Raw genomic sequence first — 15,982 nt, forward strand, 5'->3', positions numbered from 1 at the left:
ACCTCCTGATAGAAAATGGTCGAGAGGGTTCTCTTCGGTGAAGCTGTCAAATTTTGCCACAGAAAACTGAAGACAGGAGGAAAAACTCCAAGTGAGTCCAGAGCCTTTGGTGGGCAACATGAAGGGTTTGGGAGATTTAATCCATGCCCCCTCAAATGCATGCACACACAGCACACAGCAACAAAGCACACACACTCATTCATGTATGCCATCCCATCCACACACATCCCATGTCCCTGCCACCTTACAACATCACACACACTGCACAAATCACACATCACATACATAGCACATTCACATACACAATCACATCACATGGCACAGACCTGCATACACATATAAGGCACATAGCACATACTCATACCACAGGGGATCACACACACACACACACACACACACACACAGAGAGAGAGAGAGAGAGAGAGAGAGAGAGAGAGAGAGAGAGAGAGAGAGAGAGAGAACAGAGGCAGCCCCTCTCCAAACAGGGTCAGTTCTTAGTTCTCCAGCACCTTCTGGGTAATCATCTCCTTCTTTCCACTGCCAATCACAGCCACTGTCATCATCATTATAATCATCATCATCATCATAGTTCCAGAAACATCCCTCATGGAAAGGAACATCTCAGAGCACACACAGCTGTGCCTGCAGACAAAGACATCTGCCTGGAGTCACCTGCTCATCCCAAAAGCTGTCCAGGCACATCAGGTTTACTCCTGGTTCTGCAGAGCAAGTGCCTTGCAACCTTCAGCTTCAGCCCTGGCAGAAACCTTGCAGCAACATCTGCAACTCCCCTCCTCTCTCTGTGTGTGTCCTACTGGCCGCTGCCCTCTCCTCTGTAAGGAGCCTTGCTTCACTTCTTAGTGTGAATCACTTAGTGTGGATCACTTAGTATCCTCCCTAGGCCCAGATCAGCCTGACTTTCCACACACTGACCTCATTGCCAGGAGGATGCAGAGAAACCAGCCAACATCCAGAAGGTGCCAACTTCTCCATCTGGGATGCCAGCGCCTCCTCTCTGTTAGTCTTTGTCATGGGCTGGGTGCATAGCTGCAGCCTTCTGAAATTTTGAAAAGCATTTTTTCTGCCATTGTTACCTTAACTTGAAAACTAAATTCATTGAGTCCATTTCAATATCTACTGAGCATCCAGACTTTCTGCAGAAATAGGTCTCCACATGTGGAACACTGAAAACTGCCCATCATTGTACCCACAGTTTTCCTTTTAGGAGTCTCCCTCAAAGATATATATACAAGCATGGTTATCACAGTTCTTCTGTATTATAAAGACTGAAAACAGCCTGACATTCAACCAAGAGGGAGCTGGCTAAGTTAATTATGACAAATTCTTACATAGACTATTACCTAGTTGTTGCAGAGGATGACACAGATTGGTATGCCCTGACATGGAAGGAAAATGTCCAAGAAAATTATGTAAGGGGAAAAATAAGTGAAAAAGTCACATGGTGAGAAAGAATATAGATTTTTCTATATATAACGTGAACTCATTTTTGTTGAGAGAGAGAGAGTGTGTGTGTGTGTATGAGTGTGTGTGTGTGTGTGTGTGTGTGTGTGTGCGCGCGCGCGTGCGTGTGTGTGAGTGAAGAACTTAAAGACTAAAACCAAGATGTACCAGAAGTTTTCTCTGGTAATGTTACAGAGCAGTGTTACTTTTTTGTTTCATTTTTAAACATGTGTTACTTTTAAAATCAGAAATACAAAATAAAGGACTTAAATATTTTTTCTAAGTGCCCATCACTGGCTCCCTACCGATTCTTTTTAAAATCTTGGGTTACCAATACTCAGAGGCAGCTGGACCTTGAAGTCAGGCATACCAAAATTAAATACTGAGTTCAGCATTTTCTAGCTATGGGTTCTGGGCATGTGACACTGCTTTGTTGAACCTTCCTTTCATCCATCATCAACAAGCCTCATCGAGAGCCTACTCAAAGCCACCCTCTGTGCCAACCCTGGGATGACTGTGGTAGACAAAATACTCATTCCCCCTCCTACCTGGAGTCGTGGCTATAGTTGTAAAATGAGGGTATCTTTGTGGGACTGTTTAAAGGATTATTAACATAATTCCTAGCACATAAAAGGCCTTTGAAAACTGTCAGCTATTTTTAAAAAATATTCAAGAACATGACTTAGCTAAGGTGGGATAAACTGCCTAGCCAGTAGCTCCTAACTTATATTGGCTGTAATGGAAGCTTATGTTTTGTTCATGTAACAGTCCAAGATGGGAGCTCCAGATCAGGCAGTTCTGCTCCATGCAATGCCCTTCCTTAGAAAGAGGAGGCTCTTCCATCTTTAAGTGTGGCTTTCAAGGTGACCCTAGTGTTTCACTACATCCCAGACAGCCAGTGGGTAAGATAAGAACTTGGCGGAAAACCTGGAAATCTTTTGTGGTTGGCTCAGAGATGCACATGTTATTTCTGCTCGCATCCCATTTGCCAGAACTCAGGCACATGGCCACACCCACAGTTGCATGAGAGGCTGGGAAATGTAGTCTAACTGGTTATCTAGGGACATAAAACATGTTTGGGGGACCAGCCAGAAATCACTGCCACAGTAAGTAAGAGGATACAAATCTCAATGATTCTGTGTGAGTTTGTGTCCAGTCTGCAAAAATCTAATGTTCAAAGATGCTTTGCTCTGGGAAGTTCACAAGCTCCATTTTGCTGAACTTTTCGTTTTTTGGAAGAGCTCTAAGATGACATCTTTTTAAGCTTCTCTTTTTTATTATCAAGGTTGTCCTGCCACCATTTCAGATATTACTAAAAAACAATGTAAGCCCCCAGCTCCAACTTGCACAAAATTTGAGATACTGTCAAAAATAAATGCCAGCTCATCAGATTCTATGTGAAAGAGATGCCGACACACATATAACTCAAACCAAAAGCTACAGACAAAAAGCTGTACTGTGCATACATTGTTACCCCCACCACAAAGAACCTTTCATACTAACCAGTGAATCCACGGAGTTAATCATGGTAACTGAGAGGAAGCATCATCTTTCTCTTAAGCTGGCACTTTGCAGAACCAGTACTTATGTGTCTGTCTGTCAGAGGCTTCCCTTATAGATCCAGAGGGCTAGCGATCTAGTTCTACAGTGTGGTTTGCTTTTGTTATCTAGGAGATTGCAGAAAGTTCATGTGTGTGGTTGAGACAGGGGCAAGATATATATAATATGATACTATTAATTAATTCATTTATTCATTCATCCACTCAATCAATATATACTGAGTGACTCCTCAATTGCAAACACTCTGGGTCCCGGGCTGAGGGTACCAAGATGGAAGGCACATTCGCTGTCTTGTGGGGGAGTCAGCTATGTGAATATTCAATTGCAATGCAGCAGGACACCTGCTACAGCAGAAGCACATGCAATGGCAGTGGAAGCACAAGAAATAGATTATTAGAAAGACCACTCAATTCTTTGTGAATACTCTGATTTACTTGGCACAGAGGCATAAAGTAGCTCATCAGAAATCCTCCTATGCTCATTAGGAGGATGAAACGATTGGAAATGTGAAGAGAAAGGCAATGCTCCTGGGACCCAAGGGCTCTTTATTTCTGCTGTCATTGGAAAGAGAGTGGGCAAAATACCAGCAGCTGCAGATGTTGGGTCTCTCCTGTATTCCAAGCACCTTGCACGTCTGTCACTCATCCTGCCAGTCAGATATCACTGCTACCCATTGTGCAGATGCATCTCTGAAGCCCAGAGAGATTAAGACACTTGTCCCATTATGCAGTGACCTGCAGACCTGAGAATTTGGTCTGTTTGACTCCAAAAGACTGATCCCCTTCCATCACTTCCTCTCACTGCCTCCCACCCTCATGGAAAATTAGGGAGAGCAGACCCAGCGGAGAGTGGGAAGATCCCTTAATCCGACTGGTCGGGAGAGACAACAAAGGATGGAGGAAAGAGACTGGCCTCAGAAGACGATGCTCACCTCCTGGGAGTAATTCGAGGATAAACTTTTGTGATTCATTCCTTGACTCAGTGCAATTGTCACTGTACATTCAATGATATTTATTTAGCAGCTGCTAGGTACCAGGCTCTGTTCTAGGTGCTGGAGGGATACAGCAGTCAACAAGACAAGGGGGCGGGTAGTGGAAGAGGGGGAATAAATATGCTAAAATTTTTTGTTACACATAAGAAGTAATAAAATAGATACCTTTTCATTCTTGATGGTAATGATTAGAGACCCTAAATAATGAGCAGAGTTTTAAAAAATCCATTTTAACACAAAATACTTCAAATTGTAAAATTTACTTCCCAAACTCCTGGAGAAGATAAAGTATGCAAGTATAGGAAATAATTTTTTTTAAAGATTCTAAGGACATGAACCAAAAACGTTGACAGTGGCACTCTCTGGGTGGTAGGAATAAAAATGGTATTTATTCCCTTCTTGTCATTTTTTCATATTGGCAAATTTTTAAAAATAAATATGTCTTACTTTTATGCTCATAGGAAAAGAAAATTTATTAGCCAGGCATGCTGGTGGATGCCTGTAATTCTAGCTACTTGGAAGGTGAGTTGGAAGGATCACCTGAGCCCAGCAGGTTGAGGCTGCGGTGGCCATGAGTGTGCACTGCACTCCAGCCTGGGTGACAGAGAGAGACTCCAATTCTAAATAAATAAATAAACAAAACTTACTAAAAAAAGGTAAAGAAAACCAAACTCCCCAAAACCAGAAAAGGAAGTTTAGCTTCCCAACCTTCAACCCTTCCTCCCCTGGTAACCAGCAAGTTAGCCAGACAGGGCAATGCCTCACTCCTATAGTAACACCCAAGGATATCTTATTTCAACACACTGCTTGATTATTTCAGAACTCACTCTCAGGGGCAGCCACAGGAGGAAATATACACTCATCACTGAGATATTAGAGACTGAATCCTGAAGCTTGATTTTTCATTAGAGCATTGTTCCATTTTTCAATTAAGACAGGTTCATATGTTTAGTTTAGTTTCGTTTTTTTTGAAAAGTGCTGATGTGTAAAACCTCATTTCCTTTCTTAGCACACTCGCTTGTGGATTTTATTTTTAATTTATTTCCATGTGTTCCTAAGAGTGGCAGAGAAACTGAGCTGGTAAGCTGTATTGCCACAGTGTTCCTGGTGCTGGAAAGGAAACTGCAGCTCTGTGAGAACAATGCTCTGGAAAATCTGTAAAACCCAGTTGAACACACCTAAGATTTGTATGAAAGGGCAGACATTACTCATAGCAGCTTTGACAGTGAGAAAAGAGACAGAAAAGCCATCCAGCCCTTAAGCAATGAATGTGCCTGGATGAATCGGTCAGGTCTAATCTAGAAGCCAAGGAAGAATTGTCTAATGTCTCGATATAGTAGATTCACTGCATTATCTTTCCATTAGAAGTATTTTCCGTGTTCTTCAATGAAAAAGGATTCCCACCCTACACCCCCAAGTATTAAATCTAGAAAGGAAAAAAATCCTCACTCAAACTGACAGGTTCTATGAGGGGCTTAGGTTCTTAACATAAGATACTATTTCCTGCTAGAAATATTGTTTCAGAAAAAATAGAAGCAGTGATAGAAAAACCACAGGAAACATCTGTGTATACAAACAGGCCTGTTCACTAGGAATAAAAATGCATTATGCATCATGAAAGTCTAAATATTTTTTTAACATAGTTTGTTAACTGAGAAATAAGGTTCCCTAAGAATCCCCTATCAAATGCTTTCTTTAAAATTTCATTTTATTCTTAGGAGAGAAGTCATTCTGAAATCTTATTGTAGGTTTTTGCAATGAGTTTTCTATTAAAAGTTATTTCTTTTCCATCTCAGGCAGAGCAAAGTTCTGGGCCAAAAGGGTTAGGGAATTTGTTTCATAAAACTGACAGCTTGGAGAGCGTTCAATCATTCAGCACTCCACAGTCCAGTCAAGCAAATAAGTCCTTCGCAGATGCCACTCCAGACATACTACGATGTATGTTCCATAGCTTGAGTCCCACCTTCATACTGTTTGCTTCCTTCAGCAAAAGGTAAAGGAGGCAGAAAGCACATCGAAAAATATGACAAAACCTACAAGGAAGTGAAATTTAACAACCATAATCTCATTTGGAAGTGGGAGAAAAATGTCCATGTTGAATATGTTATTTTAATGGCTGTGCCTAGGTTTGCTTTCCAGAAGGTCAGTATGTTCTGGGGATTCCCGGCCATTTTGTTGTCCTATCCTCAGTGTTTTGGGACATGTGTCTTTGTGAGATCAGACAGAGACTTTAATAAGGCAAGCTTGGTGGCTGCCTTTGGCATAGATGGTGCCCAAGAGCAGGTTACTGGCTTGCCGCCTGGACATTGTCCTGGGCAGCAGAGACCAGCCTGCTCCAGACACTATACCAGCAAGAACCCAGCTTGGGAACTTCCTGTTTAGCAGGCCTAACTCAGAGCAGCCAGAGAAAGGAAACCATTTAAGAATTTCTGCCTCCACCCTCACCCAAAAAAAAATACAAGACTTTTTTTTGGAGGGGTACTTCTACACAAAACCATGATTTAAAAATTCCTACATGAGACACAACTAATCCATGCTTTCAGGAGATAGTGGCTACTGTTAGTGAGGATAATAAAGAGGATCCAAAGAAGTTTCTGGGGACTGGTGCAGTCCATGTCTCCATCAGGGCACCAATGACAAGGGTATGGCGACTGTGAAAATTCTTCAAGCTATGCACTTAATAGGTACACTTTTCTGTATGTGTATTAGGATTTTAGACAAAAATCCCAAAACAAAAATTCATGATGAATAATTTTTAAGACTTCTCTCATCCATGTAGCTGGCTTTAAAAGTCAAACACTAAGAAAGGAAAAAAAACATGTCACCCACTGCTTAAAAATTCTGACCTATCTAAAGTGTATTTGATTTTTATTTATCTATTTATTTATTTATTTTTATTTTAACTTTTTTATTTTAAAGCTGTGGAATACAATTCAGGGTTAGGTATACAAATGGTCATTGTACAGGTAAAGTTTGGGCCTCACTTTGGTCCCTACTTCACCTGGTTTGAGATGTACTTGAAATAGAAAACATTTTTAAAATGCTGATACTATTATTTAAGCTCTAACTAATATCTACTCCTTATATAGTGATACAGAAGGCCATAGATAAATGACAAGGCTCATTTTCACTCTCATACTCAGCTTAGACCAGGGTCTTCCTGGGGCCTCTTTCCAAGGATCCTAGTCCCATTTGAAGCCTTTTACCATTATCTGGGCCTAGGAATCTCCTCCTTGCCTTTTTTTACTCCTCCCTCTATTCTTCCCTTTCTCTTTTATTTCCCCAAACTGAATTCCTCCTAGACTACTATCTTTATTCCTACTGCTGAGGATTAAGATGTCATCATGAGAATAAACTCTGAGTGTTTTTCTCTGTCACTGGTGTACTAAGATGAGTGTGTCACCTCATTCTTCATTTCTGAAAGTAGCCAAAGGCTTGCACCAGACCTCAACAAGAAAAACTTTCTTTCATTAGATTCCTATTCCAAGCTCTTCTCTGTCTCCACTATTTACAACATGTTGCCTCTTTATTTGCTGAGTTTTATTTCTCTAGAGAAATAGGTTGGGGGTGGAGATGGGAAGCTTTTAAAGACAAAAATTTTTAATTTGATTTCAAAAGAGTTATGAATAATGGAGGGCTACAGTTGCTTTGCAAATTAAGATCTGAATGTCTACTGCTACACATGATTCTTCATTTTGTTGCTCCTAAAAAAAAAGTCTTCTAATCATAATTTTAAGGTTGTAAGAATGCATTGGGTAAATAAATCATTTTTCTAACCTAGTATCCAATTTACAATATTCCCACGTCTGGTTCACAACTTGCAAGTGCCAGATTCCGGCACTACTGAAGGATTTGTTCACCCATCTGAAATTCACTTGAAATGTCCAGACAAGACCCAATGGGTGGGATAACAAGGAAGACACGGTACAATCTAATTTCTAGGAAAGCAAGATGGAAATCTCAAGCTCCTATTTTAAGAGAAATATTTCATTTGGAACCAGAGAAGCTATTGAAAAGGATTTGGGATATGTTCTTGCCTTTACCACTCCCAAAACTCCCTTTCTGCTCTGTAGTGGGTGGCATCCCCAAACTGATGCCAGTTCAGGCTGAACTGAGTCTCCACTGCTTTGGTCCCGAGTAGCTCAGCTGTCCATATTGCAACACCTTCCCTGGCAAGTGGGGTGGGTGACCCACTCATCCCAGCTTGCCAGAACTGTCCAAGTTTTGGGTTTTTTTTTTTTTGAGTTGGAGCCTCACTCCATCGCCAGGCTGGAGTACAGTAGCACACTCATGGCCACCCTAGCATCGACTTGCTGGGCTCAGGTGATCCTTCTGCCTCAGCCTTGCAAGTAGTTGGAACTACAGGTGTAGAGATGAGGTCTCACCAAGTTGCCTAGGCTGTTCTCGAATTATTGGACTTAGGCAATCCCCTCACCTCGGCCTCCTGAAGTGCTGGAATTATAGGCTTCAGCCACCGTGCCTGGCCTGTCCACGTTTTAAATCTGAAAGTCTCGTGTCCTAAGAACCCTCTCAATTCTGGGCAAACAAGGACAGAATGGTTGGTTGCGCTAGCAGCAGGCCACTAGCCAAGCCCCTTTCTCCTAGCTGGGCCTGGTCAAAGCCTGAATCAGCAGGCTTATCCCACGTACCCCACTGCTTACAGAGCCTGGCCTATTTAAAGTGTATGTATTTGTGAAACGCATTTAAAGTTGCTGACTGAAGGTGCTCCTGACTGTTGACTATGTCTACTAGGTTTTGTTTTAAAAGGCTCCTCTTGTCCATTCATTTGTTTTCATTGCATTTCCTTGAAAATTGGGTGCTCAGAGTACTGCATGGACCAAGTCAAGATTTTCTGACCACTCACTGAAGCCTGAGCTGCTGCCGCCCCTGACTGCAGAGGGAAGGTGAGGCACAGGTACCCACTCTATGACTTCTTCTGAGTTCCTTGGCCCACCAAAGGGTCTAAAAGACAACCAAGGTATTATCATAATTTACTTTATCAGCCATTACCAAATCTCACAGTGATGGCCTCCTAGATTCTTTCTGAGTCCAGCCACTTGCCTTCCCAACCATTGCCACTCTCCTGCTTCAGTTCTCCCTCACTCCCTCCCCCCAGATTAGTGCAACAGGGCTTTTTTAGTCTTTCTTCCCCTGCCTTCCCCAGTCCCCAGCCCTCAGCTCATCTCCATCAAGCAAAGAAACCAAACACATAAATTAGATAATGTCAAAGGCCTCCTTGAAACTGCTGGGGATGAAGTCCAAGGTCTTCAGAAAGGCTTACAAAACCCTTTATGATCTGGGTCCTGCCCACTTTTTCTGCTGATCTCTCAGAACGTGCCTTTTTGCCATCTTAGTCACCTCACTCTGCAAATGAAAATAGCTGTTTCTAAAAACCACTGTGTGGTTGAAGTGGAAACATATATGCGCTTGAAGTCCTGGCTTTGTGCTATAACTTCATTTGGATCTGGAAAAGTCCTTTGCCCCCAGCCACAGAAGTGGTAAAAAGTGGTAAGAAGCATTTGGCATAGTCTCTACAGAAAGAAAGGAAACGGGCAACAGATTTGAAGGAAGCAAAGAAGCATCTCATATGGAGGGGGGATGAAGAGCTTTCCGTTTCAAATATCCACCACAAAGTTGAGAGCACGTTCAGTTGACTAGAGGAAGGTGGGCCTTAGTCCTTGGTGAATGATGGTGGCAAAGGCATATCAGGACCTGGACTCTGGAACCCACCGACGTGCTCATATGTGCAGATTTCCTTCGTGGTTAGAAAGCACAGAGCAAAGCAGCAGGAAGACAGGGTACTCAAAGCACAAGTTGATATTTCACCACTGATTCACAGGGACAGAATCTTTATAATAACACAAATGAGGACTTGATTTCTCTTCCTTGGAGACTTACTTTTGGAAACAGACAAACTGAAGGAAACGTGTGTGTTAGCACTTTTCAGTTCACCATATTATCAGCATCTAAGTGCTATACAGTACACTGCCAGGAGCCAAACAGGGCTGGATTGTCATAGATTGTAATTAAAATGAACTTTAGGAAGTGCTGCTTGGCTCAAGAGGATGAATGTTGGTTAGAGATCAAGCCACAAAAAAGACACATGATTTCTTCTCTAAAAAAAAAAACGAAAATAGAGAGAGACAGAGAAAAGAAAAAAGGATATTCTCTGTGGGAGAAAACAGAAGATTAGTGTACACTCAGAAAAACTATTCCACATCACTCTTTTAGTTTACAAATATTCATAAGAAAAATAGTTCAACAGCTATTTTCATGAATAGCTGCAGCTACTTCTTTCTACCTGTATTAAAAAAAACCCAAATAATAAGAACATTCTTAGCACTGTTGAAATTGAGAACAAGAGTCAACGCGGCAAATATCACGATCCTCTTCCAAGGACCTTTCTAGGCCTTCCCTAGACTCCCAGCCACTCACAACCTCTCACTGCCAGCTCTCAGGGTGGCTGGCTTTGCCTTCTAAAATGGGCAAATACTTTAATTAGGGTGAAGAAGTAAGGCGGGAGTAGGGAGAGGACCCAGCTTCATTATCTGTCAGCCTCACTCTGTCCTAGTTAACTTTTCTGCCCCTTTTTTATTCCAGAGAACAGCAGATTGAACAGCAAATGGACCTCTGCCTGAGTTTGCCCTAAATCACCAGCATGGTCAGGCAGTTCCTAAACACCAGGCTTCTCCCTTCACCCATGACTGGTTGGCCATCCCCTCCCGAGGAGACCCAAATTAAAATTAATGCTTAGAAAAACAACTCTCAAGGGAGTGACCATACCTAACTGCCACCAAAATAAAGTGGGACAACAGGGAGAGGGTCAAGATCTCCTCAAGACAGAAGTGGGAAGAAAGCTCCTCCCTGCTGACATGAGCCTGCAATCACCACTCCCTTTGGTACTGCAGAAAATTCTGAAACGCACTAGTGGTTGAGAACCACTAGTCCATAGGCCTCTAAGAGAAGGTTGAGCTGTGTTGGGTCTGGAGGGAGGAAGGGAACCGTGAAGTTGGTGGGCATTGCAGGACAGAGGCCTATACAGCAGAGCGCAGGGGATGGTGTGGCAAAACAAGCAAATTCCAGAGCTCCGCTATCCAGTACCATAGCCCCTAGTCACACTGTGGCTATGAAATTGTATATTCAGTAAAATTCAGTTCCTCAGTCACACAAACCACATTTCTGGTGCTCAATAGCTACTCGTAGCTAGTGACTACCATACTGGACCATACAGGACATTTCCATCATTGCAGAAAATTCTACTGAACTAGGCTGTATAGAATCCCAGTTCCACCTTCTATGACCTTGTGTAAGGAATCTCTGTGATTCCTTCTCTGTGAAATGAAACTAATACCCACCTACTTCATATGGTTGTTATGGAGCTGGAAATATAATAATATATGTAAATCACCTGGCACAACTGTCCAGCCTGTAGCAGGAGCTTGATAAATGATAGGTAATATTGTTGCTTTTATGATTTTATAAGCAGTCATTTGAAACATTTCCTGATGGAATGAAAGTCTGCACTGGCTAGGATGGACCTCTTCCACTATGTTTCAGTGCAAATTTTAGAGCTTATGTAAGTGGCTCTATTTTCAATAGAACAAGACAGCAATGCCATTCCAAAGCAATACCCATTTGCTGGCAGGCCAAAAAGGTGGCATTCTAATCCGGAGTAGTAAGAGACTTGTAGTAAGGCTATAATTCTTGAAGCCAGAAAACCTCATTTTGTGAAGGGCTTTTCCTTCCTCCCTTCCCCTTGACCCTCCCCTCCTTTCCTCCCTCCCTCCTTTCCTTACTAATACCACATCCCTGAGATGGTCCATTACATTAGACTTAAGGCTTCAGTTTTCTTCATCTAGAAAGATGTCCAAGAGATCTTGTAACCTTCTTTACATATAAGAAAACAAAACCCAGCCCAGAGCACTTGTACAACCTGGAGACATCCTCCCATAATGCCTTACTGGAGGCCAACCTAAGGTCCAGGAGGGGAAGAATAGTCTGGGAAAATCGGGAGAGGGCTTCATAGGTGGAGTTTTATTCTAATTCATTAGGACATAAGGAGTCACTCAACTTTCTCGAGCTAGGGTGACAAGACAAGAAGTGCTGTAGCAAAAGGAAGTTGACACAGGCATGCAGGACAGCAGCCAGGGGAGCAAGGACATGAATCAGACAAAGCAGCGAGGAGAGCAGCTGCACCAGGGCAGCCATTTGAGGCCTGTGCTTCTGATAGGGATGAGCAGTGCTGAAAAGAGGATGAAGCTCACAAGAACTGTCAGTGGTGTTGACATCGGGAGCCAGGGACAAAGAGCCCAGGCTCTCAGTATTGAGGCTGCATACTCACACGCAAGTGTCCAAGAGGCCACTTTTACCTCTCAAACTCCTCTGAAGAAGCAATTCCATTCTACACATGGGTGTTGGACAAAGCCAGCTCTCCACCAGTGAGGAATCAGAAGAGCTGGGGAAGGAGCTCAGGGCAGCACCCCCAGGTTCCTTTCCCAGGTTATGTTTTTTCCATTTTAGGAATCATAACAAAGGCTCCCCTTCCAAATCTCCTCAGACCTTGTAGATGAATCCCAGACTTTCTAATGTTATGGATGAGAAACATTTTTTTAAATGAAGGATCCAGTGTGAGTTAGACAACTTTTGTCTTTGTCAAATAAAGATGTCAAAATACAAATGTCATCCACTGTCTTGATCAGTCATGAAAGAAAGTTTAACACCAAAAAAAGTGGGAAAGACCATTTTAGAATAAAGAGTGGTTTTGTAAAATGGAAAGTGTTTAGCTTTAACAAATAAACTCACTGCATTTTTACTTGTCTTTCATTTCACTGTGAATGGACAGAACTCTTATTCTATACATGCAGTGGTCTCCAAGCCTGGCCTGTGGGACCACTGGTTTATGGGACATTCCAGGATGGTTCCTCTGGTGGTTTGGACTATAAGATTCATCTCCGGTGACCTCAAATCCAGCTGCCCAGCTCCTGAGAGTACAAACAAAGCTTGAAGCTTCCAATGTGACTATGTCCAACATGGAAAGACATGGCAGAATTGGCTTTTTCTAACCTTCTTGAAATGCAAGTGATAAGTCAAAAAGGATCTTAGAACAAATGGTCTCATATTGATATTTTCACATTCAATAATTTCACTAACTAGAGAGTTAGTGATTTTTTTCATAAAAGGAAATTGCAGCCAGAGCTAATTGCTCAATCTGAAATGGATCTGGACATTGTTTAGATGTTGGAAAGGAAATGGTAACATTGCAGAGTTTTAGCAAAGAAGAGAGCATTATTTTAGAAAAAAATGTAAATGGAAATTAATAGGAAATGTAACTCCGTATGGTTTGCAAAGCTTTGATGTGTATAGTTGAATGAGCATCCCTATTTTGAGCTTTCCTTGACATTTTTCTTATTTATAAAAGGCAAAAGGAAATTCATCGGCACAGGCTCAATCCATTCCCATCCATTGATTTGTTAGTCAATCAATGGCCACTGTAATCTGAAAAAAATAACACTGATTTCTATGACCCTTTCCAAGTGAGGCTGTGTTCAGCTAAGCTTAATAAAGGGGAAAACAGCAAAGACCATCTGGAAAACACTCTTCCGGAGTCGTGAAAGATAGTGGCAGCCTTTGCCCAACCTGCTATAAATAAGTGTCTCAGAAAAAAAAATGATTTTCAAATCTGTTTCTACTTAATACAGCTGCAATAAAGTTTATTTAGCTTTCCCCTATAGCAGGAAGACTGTTTGCATTTTTATGACAAGGTTCTAAATGTTTTTCACAGCCATTTCCATTGCCATCATTTTGAGGAACAACATGCCACTCGGACCTGTCTGTTTGTTTCTGCAGCACACAGCAGTGGCCTCAGTGGCCTCTGCACCACAAAACTGGCCTCCAAAGCCCAGATTTATGATCCTGCTTCCTCTTCCAGTGTTGCAAATATCACCCAAGTCCTGGCCTTTGAGGGGCTGGCAATATAGAATGACCAAGTGTCACGTGCTGCAAATCAATTATTTATTCGCCTGGGCCCAGCACACTGTGGATTCCTGCCAGCTCACTGCCTCTCCCTTTGCAGTGACAAGGCAGACTCCAACTACCCTTCAAGCAAGTCTGGAACTCACCAATGAAGGGAATATCCTGGCTTGGCAAACCCCCAAACGCTCACCTTTCCATCTTTCTTCACTGGCTAGTCTGCAGGGTAATCCTACACATGTCACTCTGAACTCCTGCAGACACTTTTTGGAAAAGGTCAGTCTACCTTGGTTGGCTACAAAATGAAGTGACCTCTGTTAATTTCTGCACTGAGCACCTGCCCAGCGTCTGCACCTACACTCCACCAGTGTCTCCTGATACCCATCCCCTTCTCAGAGACTGGCAGAGCAAGGCAGACCTGGGGACACTTTTCCTGTATAATGAGTGATCCACTTCTCTGCCCTTACCTTACCCCTAAACACCCATTCCATTTCCATGTATCAGCAGGGCATAGTTTGCTCCCATGCCACCTTCCCTGTGTAAAGCATGACCCTCTTTTCTAGCCTTCCAAGGGACCTCCAGAAAGAAGGTGACTGAGGGGTTATCCCAGTGGCAACATCTCGACTGTTGTTGCTGCCTGTAGGCATGACCAGGTCTTAGCTGCCTGATTATGTCTCTTTCCTGGAGGAGTTCCCCAAGCAAAATTGTTGCAAGGAAACAAATGTGTGTAAGAGGAATCAAATTCGTGAGGGGGTGGGGAGGACCACCTGAATTCAAATGTCCAATCATTGTGAAAAATGCTCCATCTACCCAACATTGAATTTCTCTCTCAACACTATTGGAAACCATAGAATTGAGTGGTGGGTAAAGGGCTGCTACAATTTGAAATGAGTCTATTACAATATTATGAGCTGAGCTCTCACAAGTACACTAAAGAGCTAAATTAATTGGCTCAGGTTTAAGATGCTACAGAGAAATGACAGGGGGAGGGGGCGGAGGTGGAGGAAGATGTCTGGTGGCTTTGAAGTCATGCCTGGAATCAAGTGCATATGAAAAAGAAATTAGGGAAGAATAAACCTGTTTTCTTTATGAAAAACCAGAGAAGCTACTAGTTCTCACAATGTGCCTCCCAATTACCTATGACTTATCAAATTGCCTGGCTTGAAAAAATTTCCACACTTATACTATCTTATAAACCCTTCCACCAACCTTACATCAGGCACATGACCATTTCCAACTGTTAATTAATCACCTCCATGAATTGTATATATAAGAGTCAGAGGGGGGTATTGTGTCTTTTATTATTTCAAATCGAATTTTCCCAAAACCACAAATTAATTATTAAATTTTGGTCTAGACCAGTGGTTCTCGACAGGGGTAATTTTGTCCCAGAGGGGACATTTGACAAGATCTGGAGGGGTGGGGTGTGATGCTCCTGGTATTTAGTGGGTAGAGGCCAGGGATACTGCTAAACATTTTAAGGTGCATGAACAGTCACCTGCAACAAAGAATGATCTGGTTTAAAATGTGAACAGGGACAAGGTGGAGAAACTGAGCTCCAGATATAGCCAAATATGCTTGACCTTTAACATTCATGATTTTGGCAGTCACTGAAGAGAAAAGACACCATTTTCTTCAAAATCTAAGGTGCGTTTACATACATGTTGCTTAAGAACATATTTACTCCTTTTTCCACATAAATAAAATAGGTTTTCCATCTGAATCTAGGGACATTAAAGACTATTGCAATGGTGGTGAGGGATAGGCATGGCATATTTTAAATGAGTATTTCATCAGTCTAAATGGATGGAAATTAATATCTCATAAAATGATTATCTAGTTATGTTCCATACAAAACCAAAATCAATACCTTGTATCTTACTTAACCTACAATTAAAGTTTTAAAAAAACTAAAACAAGGAAATGCCATTCTTTTTCATTTCTTGTTAGCTAAATACACACTTCTGAGTATGAGGCATTAAAAAACAAACAAGCAGACAA

The 15,982-nt window shown here is 42.1% G+C and overlaps 1 protein-coding gene across 6 annotated transcripts in view; it reads right to left on the reverse strand.

Annotated features, from left to right (window-relative positions):
- RAI2 (retinoic acid induced 2) overlaps positions 1-15,982 on the reverse strand; it is a 62,081-nt gene that overhangs the window by 38,896 nt on the left and 7,203 nt on the right. The window lies entirely within an intron of this gene.

This window comes from Carlito syrichta, unplaced genomic scaffold (genome assembly GCF_000164805.1).
Source record: "Carlito syrichta isolate Samal-C Ts95f unplaced genomic scaffold, Tarsius_syrichta-2.0.1 Scaffold303966, whole genome shotgun sequence".
NCBI lineage: Eukaryota > Metazoa > Chordata > Mammalia > Primates > Tarsiidae > Carlito > Carlito syrichta.